The following is a 17,016-nucleotide window of genomic DNA, read 5'->3' on the forward strand; positions in this document are numbered from 1 at the left end:
ACTATGACACAAAGAGAGAGAAAGAAAGACAGAGGGCGGTTTTTTTTTGGGGGGGGGGAGGCCACCACACACACCGTACATACCATGAAAGGAGAGATATTCACCTTATGCGAGCAACTATGACATAAAGAGAGAGATAAAAAAAAGGCCACCACCACCCACACACACACCCACACACACACACACCCACACACACACACACACACACACACACACACACACACACACACACACACACACACTGTGATGGCAATTTCTAAAATTCCAAAGTTCTATGAAAATGGTAGGTAAGACAGGAGAAATCAATTGCGCAATAAACGGTTTTAATCTTGCTTGCAAGGAGAAAGTATACAGGTTACAAAGTAACGGTGGATAGTTTCTAAATAAAAACACCTTTCCCTTTGTTCTATCACACACGTCAAATGCTATCTTCCCCCACCTTATCCTTCCTGCAATAATGTTTACCCAAAGGGGCCAACTGGCCTTACTGCCCCCTTGCTGTATCTTCTCCTATCCTGTCCTAAAACCCATTGATCTGCATCTGGACAGACAATAGATGTCCCCTATGCAAATACCAGGTCCCACACATTCCTGTACCTATCTTAACAGTGGGACTCAGTCCTTTACTCAGAGAGAATACATTGTGCATAGAAATTTCCACAACAATCCATCCTCTTGATACCATGTCAAACCTTAAACAGTTCACTCATTAGGATGTAGACTGCAACAAAACAGTACTCTTTAACAACATGACCCAGTCAATATTATTATCCTTAATGATTAGAGAACTGTGCAAATCTGAAATGTCTGGATCCTCCTTTACATTCTTCTAGATCATTACCTTCCGTATAAACTCCAAGATCACACATTGTCATCATACAGAATCATAACATAGTACAGCAAAACTTTTATGTTAAAATCATCATAAACACCTATCACTGAATGCATCCTTCAATTTATCACTGTTACAATGTTCTCTCATGCCAATTGCTCAATTCACTGAAATGTCCTCTCCATGGTTCCATTTGGATGTTCTTCCAAAGTCATCTCAAATGTTCTGCTCTTCCAAACGTCAGACAGTCAGTTATGAACCATTTCTTTGACAGGCCGATGTAACATAACGAAAAAGTCAGATGTATATTCCAAGGTGTTGTCCTTCACAGCTCAAATGCAGACACAGCTCTTGTTGTCTCCATTCTAGCTGCTTTATCAGCCAGGCCAGGAGAATCTGTGTGTTCTCCTTTGTGAACTCCAAGATGACCAGTTTTAGCTAAAGGTTCTAGAGCTAAAGGCCATGTAGAAAGTGACTGGTTACTAGCACCCGAAAATTCACTTTTCCCTCAGTGACTTCAATTCACTGCGTCTAATCTTTCAACACTGAAATCCTCGTGTAGCGTGTCGTCGACCCCAGGTTCCTCTCTCAGCTACCTGGACAGCAGATGAGATGTACCTGGTATGGACCCAATCAGCGTAGCATGATGTTGTGCAGTAGATCTTTCCTATGCCTCCATCCTCTCGGTCGGAGGTTGCCTTCTCCATCACATTGCAGAACCATCAGGACTCGAGTCAGTCCAGCTCACAGGAACTCAGCATCCTGTAGACGTGCGGCACCTAGACGTGCAGCGCTCCAGAGTCGACTCCTCTCTCAGCTGTAGGACAGTTTGTCTGTGTGTCTGTGAGATCCATCTCACCTCAGCCACCCCACAGTTGTCCTTTTAAGCCAAGCTCAGTCTCTCTCTGGGCTCCAGCAAGTCCTCTCTTGTTGAATCGCTTTCAAGTGTTCTGTATCTGAATGTGTGAATTATCCTTGAGAAGATTAGTTCCAACTGCACAGTACATCATTACATATGTCCATCACGTTAGCTTGTTGCATCTCGCTGATACATTAGAACCACACACTATCAAACACTCAAACCCTATATTTCCAATATCTCTCTACTTCTTTTCTCCAAATAGATTAGAACAGTTGAAATTAATAACAGTATCGTTAAAACATGAACATCTCTGGTGCTTCTGTTCTGCTAGTGTAGCAAAATAACAATTCCACTCCTTTCTATAGTTGGTGTAACAACCAACACAAAGAACAGAAGAACACAATTTCACATATCTCATTACTGTTCCAAAAACTCATCAGTTAAGATAGTTTGCTACCACTCTCTAAGAGCAGTTCATGAACAATTCTCAGTTCACCTATATAATTTACATCTGATTGTGTTGTATTGGAACTACAATCAAATTCACCCATTGTTTCACATAAAGGACCAAATACCTTATTTCAAATCAAACATTTCACACCATCTTGAAGGTCAACTAACATAACTGTTATTTAGCCTAATTTCTCTACAAGATGAAACTTAGTGTGAACTTCTCAATCTCTTCTTATTATCCTAGCACATCAAACACACTCTGAAATCCTGTCATAAATCATGACCCCCCCCTTTTTACTCCTTTATCACCACAGGGCTCTCCCTGGAGTGGGGGGTGGTCTACTGACCTAAGAACAAACCCTGGTCTTATCAATAAGGGACACTGGTGTTATCTTGAAACACCCCAGGCATTTGACAATAGTAAAACAACCTTTTTTCTCTTCATTCACCTCAAAGAAACCTCTGTTAACCATTAACTTTACAATGATTGCTTACTAGGACAGAACTTAAATTAGAATTAGAATACCCAATTTTGATAATGTCTGTTTCTCTTCTAAAGAGTCCAAACAAGTTAAAATCCATCTCAAACTGTTTTTTGTGTCAGTGAGTGGAGTGCTCCAGTGGGTCTGTACCTCTCTTTATGCAATTTAGACTATGTAAGACTTCTCAACTTGTTTACCAGAAATATAACTTGATGCAGAATTAAGATGCTGCCATCTGTTTCATGTCAATCAAACACCTTTCCCTTTGTTCTATCACACACGTCAAATGCTATCTTCCCCCACCTTATCCTTCCTGCAATAATGTTTACCCAAAGGGGCCAACTGGCCTTACTGCCCCCTTGCTGTATCTTCTCCTATCCTGTCCTAAAACCCATTGATCTGCATCTGGACAGACAATAGATGTCCCCTATGCAAATACCAGGTCCCACACATTCCTGTACCTATCTTAACAGTGGGACTCAGTCCTTTACTCAGAGAGAATACATTGTGCATAGAAATTTCCACAACAACACACACACACACACACACACACACACACACACACACACACACACACACACACACACACACACACACACACACAGAGGATCAACAGACAGACAGACTCAGTCCCTCTCACACATACAGAGTGGAGGATCAACTGACAGACAGACCCAGTCTCTCTCTCTCTCTCTCTCTCTCTCTCTCTCTCTCTCTCTCTCTCTCTCTCTCTCTCTCTCTCTCTCTCTCTCTCTCACACACACACACACACACACACACACACACACACACACACACACACACACACACACACACACACACACACACACACACACACACACACACACACAGGTGCCCTTGGGCCCTTGATCAACATGGTATTGAGAATATCATCACAATAAGATCCCTGGCCTTATTGTGAGTACACTACCAGTGGTTTATTTCTCCAGGATCAATAATAATACTTAACGCTTGAAATACATGTGTTCTCCTCTCCGTCAGCAATCAAGGTATGTTTTCATCGTTTGCGTTTCCAATACCATCCCATAGAATGTTCTAAAATATTTATTAACATATATTTAAATATATGTTTTTACTTTAGAGAAAAGTATTTAATGCATGAAAAATAAATGAGTGTGCAGCAAGGGTTTCTCATAACTCATTAAATATGTATACATCCCTGTAGTATCTGTTGATTCTACAGACCTTTGTGACTTGTCAGGAGTCTGAACATTAAAAATTCCATACCATGAAAGGAGAGATATTCACCTTATGAGAGCAACTATGACATAAAGAGAGAGATAAAAAAAAGGCCACTACCACACACACACACACACAAACACACACATATGCACTCACTCAGAGAGACATGGACACACAGACCCAGTCTCTCTCTCTCTCTCTCTCTCTCTCTCTCTCTCTCTCTCTCTCTCTCTCTCTCTCTCTCTCTCTCTCTCTCTCTCTCTCTCTCTCTCTCATTAAATATGTATACATCCCTTTAGTATCTGTTGATTCTACAGACTTTTGTGACTTGTCAGGAGTTCAGGATGTTACTAATGTGTGGAATCTGAACATTAAGAATTCCAATATGAATTTACTTTTCACTGGAAGTGCATGTACCTAAACAATGACAACAACAGAAACCTATCTTTTAGAATATCTCTCTGTAAATTATACACTAATGACCTTAACAATGTTTACGCTGGCCATATGGAATTATTTGACCATTCCCCACCCCGATTTCTAACACATGTGAGGGAACGCAAGGACAGTCCTGTCTTTGTGTGTGTGTTTTGTTTTTGATATTAGGTCTCCTCATTATGCCAATTTCTGGATAGATCCTTCTTGAATCTCCCATCAATGTTTTTTTTTCAACACTCTGGGATTCACTCCCACAGCCACTATTCATCATTACTTAGCATAGTCTCTGAGATGAACATATTTTACCAAGACAGTCAAGGAGAAGCTACAGGTCCTTCTGTCCTCAATATGAGATAACAACAACCACTCATTGCACTGACCATGGGAACAATAGTTCTTCACTCTCTGTTAACAATTAACAACATGGGCCCTGGTTAAATGTTTTATCAATTCACACTCAATGAATGTACAAATAATCATGATACGTTCTTTGTACTCTTCATCAGGTTATGTGAAATACCTTTTATGAAAAATACCCCTAAATGATCCTACCTGGGCATATTGGTTCATGAGTTGCCTCCAAGCCACTCTTCCTCAAAACTGTAATCTTCCAAATGTGGACTGTTAGTGCCCTCCGGTGGCAAAATCAATTACACACAAGTCTACATGACAGAAGTCTACTCAGTGAAATCCCCTTAGGGAATACAAGTTACCTGTTGGTTTACCAGAAACCTCTAACGATATATGCCACTGTTGAGCGTTTCAGACTTGCCTGTATTCTCTGACCATCCATTCTCATTGAGAGGCCATGAGTTACTACACGATCAATCCCAGTACCCCTTATCTCATCTGAGACTACATCATCTACAATGAGAATCCGCTGTGGTTGGACCAATTGTATTTTTTTATAGTATCTAAGGTTTAAGTAATATTTAATTAAAATATTACTTAAGAACTGTAGCACATTGCTGTCTTATTCCGTATTTGTATCATGTTATTGTTTGAACTTAAGTTAAACAGTTTAACAGTTTTGAAAACAGTATGTAAGCATATGCACATTTGCCTGTCAGTACACAGCTTTTTCTAGGGGTTGTTGTGTTGAAGTGAGAACATAATTAATGCAGTGCCAAAGCAATGATAATTGATCCTCAGTTTAACCCACTTATACTTCTGTTGTGCTGGGCATCAAATGGAATGTTGTATCTAGGTATTGGTTTTTTTTTCACTCTTGAAATACTCCTTTAACTGTACTTGAAGTGGGCCTGAAGTTAATTCACATGTACACTACCAAGTGGAAAATACACATAAAAAGTAACATAGAGCACAATCTTCAAAACACATATGGTATTGCACGCAAAAAAAACAACCATAACAATGAAAACTCAACTGGAAATCCCAGTTCAAGAGAGATAAAACATGTTTGTCCAGGTAAATTAGCATCTCGCAATCCACGTGTTCCATGAGAACCTCTGCTAGGTCAGTTGCGCTCTTGAGGAGTTCAGGCTTTCATTTAGCCTCATACTGATATAACATCAGGCTGTCCTTTAATGCTAGTTGGGTGAACACTTAACAGTTGAATACATACAAGGTGGAGTTCTCTATGGCTGGACAGATGAGCCCTGGTGTGCATAGGGGGTTATAGTCCCTATGTGCAAGGTAAACATGCTTGTGGTTGGACTACTGGGCCCTTGCGTGCTTACAGGTTAGATTTTCTTATTGTCAGGCGGACCACACAACCCGGGGTGGATGGCTCACACTGGCCAAATGGCCGCGGGCGGATAATAAGACGGTGTGCTGATGATAGAGCATGGGCGGCCTGGACATCCCTGGTCGGCCACCAGATAGGAGAGGCGGGTGGCTATTGAGTAGTGGCAACAATTTAAAATCCCATACAAACTCTTCTAGGTTGGACTTTTCGGGCACGGAAGCGAGGCACGGTTTCTGGTCCTGTACTCTGAGCAACGGACTGTTGCAGGCCCGTCTGACATCCAATAGAGCTACAAATCCGTCACTGCAAAGGTAAGAATGTTACTTTCCCAGTCTGGTCTCTGTGTAACAGCTTTAACATGTCTCTCCAGTTGTAGTAGAAAGTGGGCTTGTAGCTACCTACGGAGCCTTGGAAGTTGACAATGTAACCTTGATACTCATTTATGCACACCTCGGGTACCCCCACGTCCGGGGAAAGTTTCACATTGAAGTAATACACAGGCCCACTCGGATGGGATTCAAAAGGTAGACTCTCAGAGCTGCATATCTGTGCAACGGCTGCGGACTGGTTGAACAGGAGACAGAGGATACAACGAGACGGGCTGATGTCACACTGGATACCTGGGTTTTTGCCTCTGATGGAGACAAAACGGATGTATGATTCAGGTGAAATTAACGTGGGTAGTGGCTTGGGATCGCTCTGAGCATTCACCAACATACCCTTGCACGAGCGTCCGTTCGCGCACCATGGCAGGTCCTGCTCGTTTAGCATGTTCATAAGCAGGGCTCTGTCATACACGTAGCGAGCTAGAGCCCTGCCCGGTATAGCACGCTCTGCGAGGGACGCAATCAGAGGATGTGGGTTTTTCGCCAGCAGCTGCATCACGGTCAGCACAGGGGTGCAGCTGGTACACATAGGGTTACAGTCACTCTCAGAATTGCACGTGCACACTTTAGGCGCAAAACACTCACGGAATAGGGTTCTGATATCTGAAGCTGACATGTGTCTACTCCGCGAAACCCTGTCAAACACCCGCGATCTGATCAAGTCCCTGTACTCGGAAATCGTATCGGTTACATCCACGATACCGGTACTGTTTTTGGTTTCCTCAGAGGATACATGTGACCTGCACCATAGTGTACGTGTCTCTCTGCGTGGAAAGCGGTCCAGGGTCCTGGAACACTCTGGACATGATGAGCCTGGGGATTTGCGTGCAGATGAACACCTAGAACACATCCAAACACAGCACACTTTCTCCTTAATGCCTTCGAAGCATGCGCAGACTGTGCAGATGAACCCGGTCAAGGTGGAGCACGTTGAGAAGTGAGGCCTGGTCAGGTACCAGTCCGGGTTGTTTGTGAAACAGGTTGTACATACCCTGACATTACACTCACAGCGGAGTTTTATCCCGGATCTCTGCCTGACTTTGCTGCTTTTAACCAACGTGACCAGGCACACAAGACACTTTGCGTTGGACTGTTTTCCGTGTCTGTTGTTGATTTCCCCACTGCTCCTATAAGTTACTTGGGATACTCTCCTGTACAGGTTTGTTGCTTTTCGGACTGAGCGCACCAGTGTGTCTTTACGCTTCTTATCACACTCTCTCAGCAGGCCCTCCGGAACGTGCCCGGTGAAAAGCGGGTTGTCTTCGATGGACCCTGAGGTTCTGTGCTGCCCGCTGTACAGGGCGCTGACTCTGGACCCTGTCCCTGTGATAGACAACATGATATATGTCCCCGGAGCAGAGGGTGTCAGTCTGAACGATCTAACGGACGAGATGAGGAACACCTGCTCTGCTCACAGGTTCAACTTTAGACATACCAGAGAGATGTTGCTTCGGTATGCGTCAAAGAATAAACAGTGTCTCTGTGTGTCTTCTTGTATTTCGGAGGACCGGAGGAACGGAATACTGGAGGACTCTAGCGTGTCTCCTTTTGTACGCGAGGCTCCCGAGAAAGGCAGCGGTAAAACACTAAGGGGCGGGCACGTAGGCGGAGCACCTGCAAATAGCGGTACAGCTCCTAACACGCATGCCCTGTGGGCCTACGAAATGGACAACGTAGTCACTGCGTACAGCTGGCTGATGCGAAATCGAAGCAGCAAGTACCCAAAGTGTTGTGACGCAGTGATCGTGTATCAGCTGAGAAAGTCTGAAAGTCTCCCCCCGGGTTTGTATGTTTACAGGACTCCCCCATCCCACTTTGGATGTACAGTGGAGAGGCCCCTCACGGTGGTGGAACAGTTCAATTTTGTCAGTCATTCAGAGCATTTGAGGAGCTTTGACATGCTACCCGGAGCAATTACCATCGAGCTGTTCCCAGGGCGTGACAATTTCAGCGCTCTGTATGTGATCAACCGCACCCTTACCATGCCCGTGCCACACTACGGGAACAGAATGTTCGGAGAGGCTAGAGCCTTGGGTGTCATCGATTCCCGCTCTGCAATGAACGCGATAGCATGCAAACACCGTGAGGTAGCCATTCAGACAGAGCGAATGTGTGTCATTGATTTACGGTGGAATGGGTTCGATACTAAAACAGCGTGCATCAAAGCCATTCCCAAGGTGCGAGGGATGCAAGCTCTAGTGTGGTCCAACCACAGCAGCAACTTCCAGGAGATTGAGTGTAAAGTCACAACGTGGCTGTTCGGCCTTTCGAACGACCTACCAAAAGAGGTTCAGATGATAGACTACAAACGCGAGGTGCTCGGAGTGAGGTACATACGAATGGACATTGAAAAGTTCCCAGGGGTTCTACCCAAGCCCCCCCTTAGGAATGTATCTTTTTTCATGCACACATACTTTATAGGAGATTTCAAATTGGCGACACATGCAATCGGAGACGTGCCAGGAACTAGACTAAGAATCGGTTCCCCGTGTCCAAATGAATCAGCTTTCACTTTCTGGTACTCTTTACCCGCTATGGGATACTGTGAGCCCACACCATTTAATTGCGGGATCAGACACGGTTGTGCATCCACGATTACTGAGGAGTGTAAACGTTCGCTGGTAGAGTGGGTCCTGAAACAGGATGGAAGTAGTTGCATTTCGATTGCGGTGCAGCATACCCTGTGCTATCACGCGGAGCAGAGGAGATACACCATGATGTTATCGCACACGGTCATGGACAATGATATCACACTGAACATGTTCTACCTATGAAAAAGCTCTAGCGTTCTCTAACTGTACATATAATGTGATATGATACACAGTGCCCACAGCAGTTGAAGAATCTTGGTTGTATAGAGTATTAACAGATCTGTAAGCCACATAGCACAGAAGAGGGTGAGATACCATTGCTCATATGACACCATTATGTATTATTTGTATTGACAAACCACCATTTCCCATTTTACGTTTTTGTTATAGTGACTACAATGGCTTGCCAGGATGAAGTGGTCAGGTGGAAAACCGTGGCCGCATCTCTCCACGGTGGAGCCCTGGACCATTGTGGGACATTTCAAACCACAGAGGATGCCATCAGCTACTTGTGCAGCTACCAGGGTCACGAACACACTGTGAGCTCTCAACCTGTTACACGCCGGCATCATGACTTTTACTACCACCCAGACAACATACCGGGGCTCATGGGGCTCAGTATGTTTTTCAGGAATAACACATCGGATGCTTGCATACTGTGCGCGAACATAAGGGTCACAGTAGAGTCTGCAGTGATTAAGTATAAGACCGTTTGGTCAGTGGCGAAACCCAAACGTACAAACGGAGACCTGAACCTGTTGCGCTTGGAGCACCTTGCTATTATGCACACTCCCTACTTTGTTCTGTTGTTTCTGGAACTTGTGCAGCTCAAACCATACAATTTTCACAACTCCCCCGATGCCAGATACAGTATCGCAGGCTACGTGTTTGAACAGCTCAAAGAACACGCAAATGGTACATTCACAGCAAAAGATGATTCTTATAAGTTCCTACAGACATGGTGGAGATTTCAAAACAGACGAGGGTCCAGGGAAGTTAGATTGTCAATCCCTTCATATCTCAGATTGAATACCGGTGTCACCGTGTGGAGCCCCAGAACTGAACATTTTGCTGCCAGAGAACCCGAACCCCTGTACACCTTCCTGTCCAGACACTGCCTATGTCACGAAATACGTCCGAGCCACAGAGTAACGTACTCTGAGGATTTCAAGCTGTCGCCCTCAATAACTGAAATCTCTGAAGGACACATGTGTACGTACTCGTTGAGTGTCCTGATCCCAAAGGTGCACGCTGAAGAAATTCTAAATTGTGCTGTCAGGGCGTGCGAGAGGCAACTAGCTATGTTTCATCACACAGGTAAGGTCGGTGTTGACCCGAAACAGATGGATTGCTGCAGCCCGCTAGAACCCACGCTTGATTGTATCGTGTTGGAGCACGTGGGTAGTACTAAAGTGGTAAGGGTGCACATTGTAACGAGTTTGGATGCGCAATGGCAGACCTTGGATTCTTGGATCGCAGGTATGAGAGGCAAAGCTCTGGATATGCGGTTGGCTTTGCACATAAACAAGGTGTTCCTCGGGGTAATGGGCTCTCTTAGAGACATATGCCTGCTACATAAGAGACCTCCCAGGCACTTGTACTCTGAGGGAGTGGGCGGATACCCTAACCTTGCCAAAGCGTTCCTTGTTAACATCGAAACCGGAGACGTACTCTACTTGTTGTCTTACGTTTCGTTACCCAGGATGTGTAGATCCACCAACACTCTCCAGGATGAAGACACTTTCCGCATAGCGTGCGCTACTCTTGCGTTGTGTATATTGTACGCACACTTGGAAAGGTACGATTTTGTCCTTGCCAAACGAAAGGAGCTGAGGACTAGTTGGGAAACAGCAAGGTTGCCCTCACACGAAAACCGTGAAGCCCTCTATGGCCCTCAGGTGAGCTTAGCTAAGGTGGAGGGCAGCAGCGGATCCCTAGCGAGAGTCTCGATCGTTGAGAACGCTTTCCAGTTTTGCATGACTGGTCTAGTGGATGACAATATGTGGTCTACACTGGGGCCGAAGGGACCCGGTTTCCGGGACATGAGCAATGTCTACGTGCCACATGTGTGGTTGGGTGAGTACTCAAGAACACCCATTGCTCTGGGGACTAAGCTGCAGTCTCTGGGCTGCCAGGAACCGCTGAATGTGAGCGTTATCGAAATGCTCAGGGAAGAGGAAGCATCCGAGATCCGAGCAAGGCAGCATGGTCGCACTATACGTGAAATCGAAAGGTACCACGGTTTCATTAGTGCGTTGACAGTGGCATATGCGATACCGCAAGTGACCAATTTGTTCGATACTCGGCACATTGAAAACTCCTACATTAGTTCGTACAATGCTACGGGATACATAAACAGGAACAAGCGCTCCAACAGCAGGGTTAGCCCTGAAATAGAACAGGAAACACACCAGAGTGATCTGGCTGGGGATACTCTTAATCCCATACGAAGGCTAATCAGTACGGATGGGGAGAAAACAGCAAGCCCGTCTGGTACATCATCTATCGGAACAAACACTGCGCTATACCACCACGAGGAGAAACCAACCTGGAACGCTAGCCAGCGCGATTGTGATACAGAGAGTGAGCATCGGTTATACATCGATATGGATCAGGATCTCACTGCCGGGGAAACACAACCCGATCAAGCTATCTTTGAGGGTCTAGCGAAAGGAGGAGCGATGTCTCCGAGAGATTCCAAAGCTTGGAGCACATGCTCCGACTTGGTGAATAGCACCGGGAAGAAGAACATGTGTTACGTAAACACCCAAATAAGTGACCATTCAAGTATTACAGAGCTATCAGATGTACTGCGTGGCGTTTTCATGGAGCAGTACAAAAATGATCCTGAGACACTCAATAGAATTGTATCCGAAAATTTCAAAGCCGGGCCATGTCCCGAACTATCCGTACCGATTCATACACAGTCCAGGGAGCACATACCGGCTTTTAGCTGTCATCAGTATGTAGGCCAGAGTAATGAACAACCTGAGCTATATATGACACATTCACACCCGGACCTTGGGATTCAGAGGAGTCCTGAACATACGGTCCTTTGCGGAGGAAGATCGGAGCAGCTAGCACATTATGCTAGCTTGACTGAACCTACGCAGGTACATGAAGACAGAAATGCAAACCCTAAAGAAACTGAATTTCTGAATGCTAATACACGTTGGAGATCGAGAGGGTTTAACATCAATGACCTGATGATACTTGGATATACACGATACCAGGATATGGTGTATATCACTAGTCCCGGTATCAGTAGCTCCAGGGTGAAAGATATCACAGTTCAACTTAATCCAGCAAACACCCGGCCTATCACTGACCCTTGCGCGGGGTTGTCTGAGCCACGGAGTAGAACCTTGTGGGTGCCCCCGAACAACCTGGCCCCCGTGTTAGGACTGGTACGCGTTGACCCGAGGAACCATAAAGTATCCTGGAAATGTGGAATAGAGACCATTTTACGTCACCAGTGTGAACTGCGCTACTGTTCGAGGATGGTCTACAAGAAACAGATTCCTTGTACCAAACTGAGCTGCAGGAGAGGCCCACAAACGTACTATACGATAAATCTAGGGAAGCCTCCCAGGAAAGGGTTCAAACACGTTGAGCTGATAACCAGTGAGTTCCCACATTTAACCGATGCAACCGTACGTAAACACCTCAGGATTAAAAGCTCAGAGACTTTGTTTCTGGGCGCGGTCTGCACCATTCAAAACGTAGCCGGTCTGTTGATTCACAAGGTTTTTGCTGGAGATGCACAGCTTTTAGAACGTGTCTTGGACATGCACACTTGTCTCCAGGTGCACCCTTTCATCGCTAGGACGTTCACCCTGCATCTGATGAAGATCCCGTTTTCCCAAATGTCGGGGGTAGGGGTGTTTGTGGGTGAGGCTGTGGGAGACTGGAATCTAGGCTGCGCGTATGGAATGAACACCATTTCCGAGAATGAGAAATTCACACTTGCCTACCACGTTCTTCAATGCCTATTACGAGTACAGATCCTATCCTTAAGGATTCTAGGCTTCACTATGAGGTGTATACAACCCGCGAGGATATGGAAACGGAGGTCTGGATTCAGAGTGGACTTGATCGGGTGCCTGGGTGACTCTATATATGAGTCTCATGACAAATAACTCTCTTGGGGAGGGAAGGCAGGTTTAGCTACCGTGCACATTACGCTGGAGCAGTTAGGATTACTTCAGCGCCTACCGGATTCGGTGCGGAATGTGTTGTTGGAGAGCTACACAACCTTTTTCAGAGGGGAACGAGAGCCGAAAAGGGATGCCCCTTATGGTCCAGCCACAATTGAAGACGAAAAGTTACTCCACGTTGTGTACAACGCATGCTCATTCACAGAGCAACCCACTTCGGTTGAGAGCACTTGGGATACTATACTAGGCTCTGATGAGTACGAAGATGTTGACCTGCTCACAGTAGGTGCAACGCTTCGCCCCTACGGGCCTTTCTATATCCGTATACACAACCAGCAGTTCCTGTGGAATAAAGCTATTATAGTGGAGCCCGTGCTGGATACATGTGCAGAACAGGCTGAGTTGGTAAAGGTGTTCGAGGGTAATACTCATCTTACCGAGGGTCATCAGATTGATGCACAGCAAGCTAGGATACCCAAACACAAACACGCCGGTCCCAGTCACACAAGGGCAATACCAGCTGCAGCTGACGCTGTTGCGCTTTTAGCACCTAGTTGCAGCACTCGAGACCATTTCAATGAGGGACCCGATTATCTCCACAGTTTGTTTTACGACGAAGCTGGCGCTACTCTAGGTCCTATGCATGCCAGTGGACCCCAGTTTGATCGGAGACCCAGTTGTACCAAATCGGACTCTCTCCACAGTGTGTTTTACGACGAATCTGACTCAAGTCTAGGTCCTAGGCCTCCCAATCAAGCGAGGTTCTATTAGGTTGACAGTGGGGAGGACTTGTGAATATAACTCACTTGCCTGTTTTTCTACTTGCCTCTGTGTATGATATACACTTTTTTTTGCAGATATGATTAAAACAAAACACTTAAACGTATATATCTGTTTCACTGTTTTTATATTAGGGTCACGGTGGGGAGTCTGTACAATGACTGTATCACGGTATCTAGTATGCTTGCCTTTCTTTCTACTTGCCTGTACATACATGTAAAACTATGTATCTGTCTCATTGTTTTTTTTATTAGGGTGACGGGGGGGGGAGGGTCTGTACAATGCATTGTTTCATGATATCTAATATGCTTGTCCTTGTGAATATCACTCTCTTGCCTTTCTTTCTACTTGCCTGTACATACATGTAAAACTATGTATCTGTCTCATTGTTTTTTTTATTAGGGTGACGGGGGGGGGGGGGGTCTGTACAATGCATTGTTTCATGATATCTAATATGCTTGTCCTTGTGAATATCACTCTCTTGCCTTTCTTTCTACTTGCCTGTACATACATGTAAAACTATGTATCTGTCTCATTGTTTTTTTTATTAGGGTGACGGGGGGGGAGGGTCTGTACAATGCATTGTTTCATGATATCTAATATGCTTGTCCTTGTGAATATCACTCTCTTGCCTTTCTTTCTACTTGCCTGTACATACATGTAAAACTATGTATCTGTCTCATTGTTTTTTTATTAGGGTGACGGGGGGGAGGGTCTGTACAATGCATTGTTTCATGATATCTAATATGCTTGTCCTTGTGAATATCACTCTCTTGCCTTTCTTTCTACTTGCCTGTATGTATGATTGACACTGTGCAGAGATGAGTAAAACAAAACGCTTAAAACTACGTATCTGTCTCAGTGGGTATTTATTGTACATATTTTGCATCACTTAACAAGGGAGAGCGCTACACATTTCATATAAATTACAAAGGGACAACAGGTTCATAATGGTTGGCTTTGATAAGGAAATGAGTACACTCTGGGTTGTAAATGGGGTATGAGTTTTCTGTGATCACCGCTGGCAACTTCTCATGTGCCATGAGCATTAAGGACACTTCATCCACGCTCAACCACCTATTGGTCTGTGTGAGAAGACGTGTCACGTCCTGGATGGTTGTAATGTTATTGAGATTCATGTATGCTTTTATCACCTCATTGTCACTATTCGATATAATGTATTCTGCTGTTTTACGGGCAAGCTTTGTATGAGGCAATCTGTCACGTTCGGAATTGGCTCTTAATCCACCCAATAGCACAGCTACCGTGTGGAATCCACAGTAGTTATCGGATTCAACTCTGAGCACCTTGAGATCATTTAACCGAACGTAGGCACCTAATGTTCCTGTGTGATAGCAATCTAATGTACGCTCCTCATTTGGTACCTGTATGTTGGGAGCCTCCCGTATTACATACCAGCCACTGTTATTGTAACATATGGAACCGGGAGCACAGAACCCACCGTGGTACTGGTTATGTATGTAATATTTGCGCTCCTGGACAGTGAGTTCCACATTGACTCCAAACAGTCCTCCCACGATCGCTATGATGGGTATAAATTCAGATTTTTTATTGCACGCTCCATTGAACAGGGCCTGTATGTCGTTGCAGATGCGAAGCGCTGTGTCAGTAACCAGGTTCAAACTCTTCACTGCTAGATGCACCATCACGGCTAGAGCTTCCGGTGTGGACGGTTCCACCGGTTCAGTGGTGGCACTTGAGGTTGCACCTGCTGTTACTATGGGGTAGCTCGTCCGCTGCATGAAGAGAACCCACAGTGCCTCTATGAGTGTAGGATGAGAGTTCGAACACCCTTTCACGTTTCCAGTAGCCTGGGTCTCCGTGTACACCGTGGAAGCGATGTTTGACATGCAAGGGGTTTTCAGGACCGGTGTTGACACACGATGTTGCTCAGTGTTTAATTCGCAGCTCGGCACTACCATACTTAAGAACTTGTGTCCCTTGTAGAACCCCATCTTATCCACATGCGCTACTACGAGTCCTTTGCATATACGAAGATCATCAAGCTGTACGTGCTTGGATTTTCGTTGTACACCTGCTTGGGTTACATGGTGCGGTTCGGGAGAGTGAGAGGGCTGAGGCTCTTGGATCTCAGTAGAGGTAACACATTCCCCAGACACAGGATCGTACGCAGAGTTTTCGTAATCATAAAAACTCTCTCTATCTCCTTGGGTTGCATGGTGCAGCTCAGGAGAGTGAGAGGGTTGAGGCTCTTGGATCTCAGTAGAGGTCACACATTCCCTGGATACGGGATCTTCCGCGGGGTTGTCGAAATCATAAAAGGTCTCTACAGATTCATCTTGGATAGCGAAGCGCAAGACATCTTCGAGTTCCAATCCGTCATGATCGCACACGAAACCTTGGCATATGAGCGAGTCACACCAAGGGTCGAATTCTTGGTCAGGTCCACACAGAGCCTGTGCGATCGGTCTAGTGTCACCCATCGTCAACGTACCCTCGATACTACTATGAAGCCCATGCGCAAGATTACCGAGGTACACGAAGGGTGGTTCGTTATGTTCCAGGTACGAAGTATCATACCGGTGTTCTTTGGCAAACCAGAGGTCACGTGCCTCTATTGCTCTCTTTACGCTACCAGGAATCAGGTTCAACCTCTTCATGTACGGCAGCTGCACCAACAGCTCTGGGATATATAGTTCTGCTACACGCAGGATGGTACGAATATCGAGCAGGTCATGGAACACTATCCGTAGAGCTTGTACTATCTCTTTGCCATTGTAATCAAGGGCTTTGCAATCATCCGAGTCATCCGTGACCCGCGGAAGAGTCAGAGCCTTGCACAGGTGTTGGTCCGCATCTGAACCCATTCGCGACAACCGGTTCTTCAAAATGGGTTGCGTATGCAATGCACTCATGTACACGAACACGTACCATGCAGCGAAGTACAACAACCCGGCCGAAGTAACTGTGCGATGCGCTCCTTTCTTCTCATCCGCCTGAAACCCAAACACCCGTAGCCCGCAGGCTGCGAACGTTAAAGCTATGGTGGAACTCACTAGTCGGTCAGGCGCGCTGTCCCCGTCTCCCGCGAAGCAAGGTAGAACCCCTTTGTTCAACACATCGATCGTAAGGGTCATTTCGG

At 45.6% G+C, this 17,016-nt stretch overlaps 1 protein-coding gene across 1 annotated transcript in view; it reads right to left on the minus strand.

Annotated features, from left to right (window-relative positions):
* The window catches only part of LOC114838759 (histone H4-like), a 71,544-nt gene that overhangs the window by 50,564 nt on the left and 3,964 nt on the right, over positions 1-17,016 (minus strand). The gene's annotated exons all lie outside the window — the stretch shown is intronic.

The sequence above is a fragment of the Esox lucius genome, chromosome 13, assembly GCF_011004845.1.
Source record: "Esox lucius isolate fEsoLuc1 chromosome 13, fEsoLuc1.pri, whole genome shotgun sequence".
Lineage (NCBI taxonomy): Eukaryota > Metazoa > Chordata > Actinopteri > Esociformes > Esocidae > Esox > Esox lucius.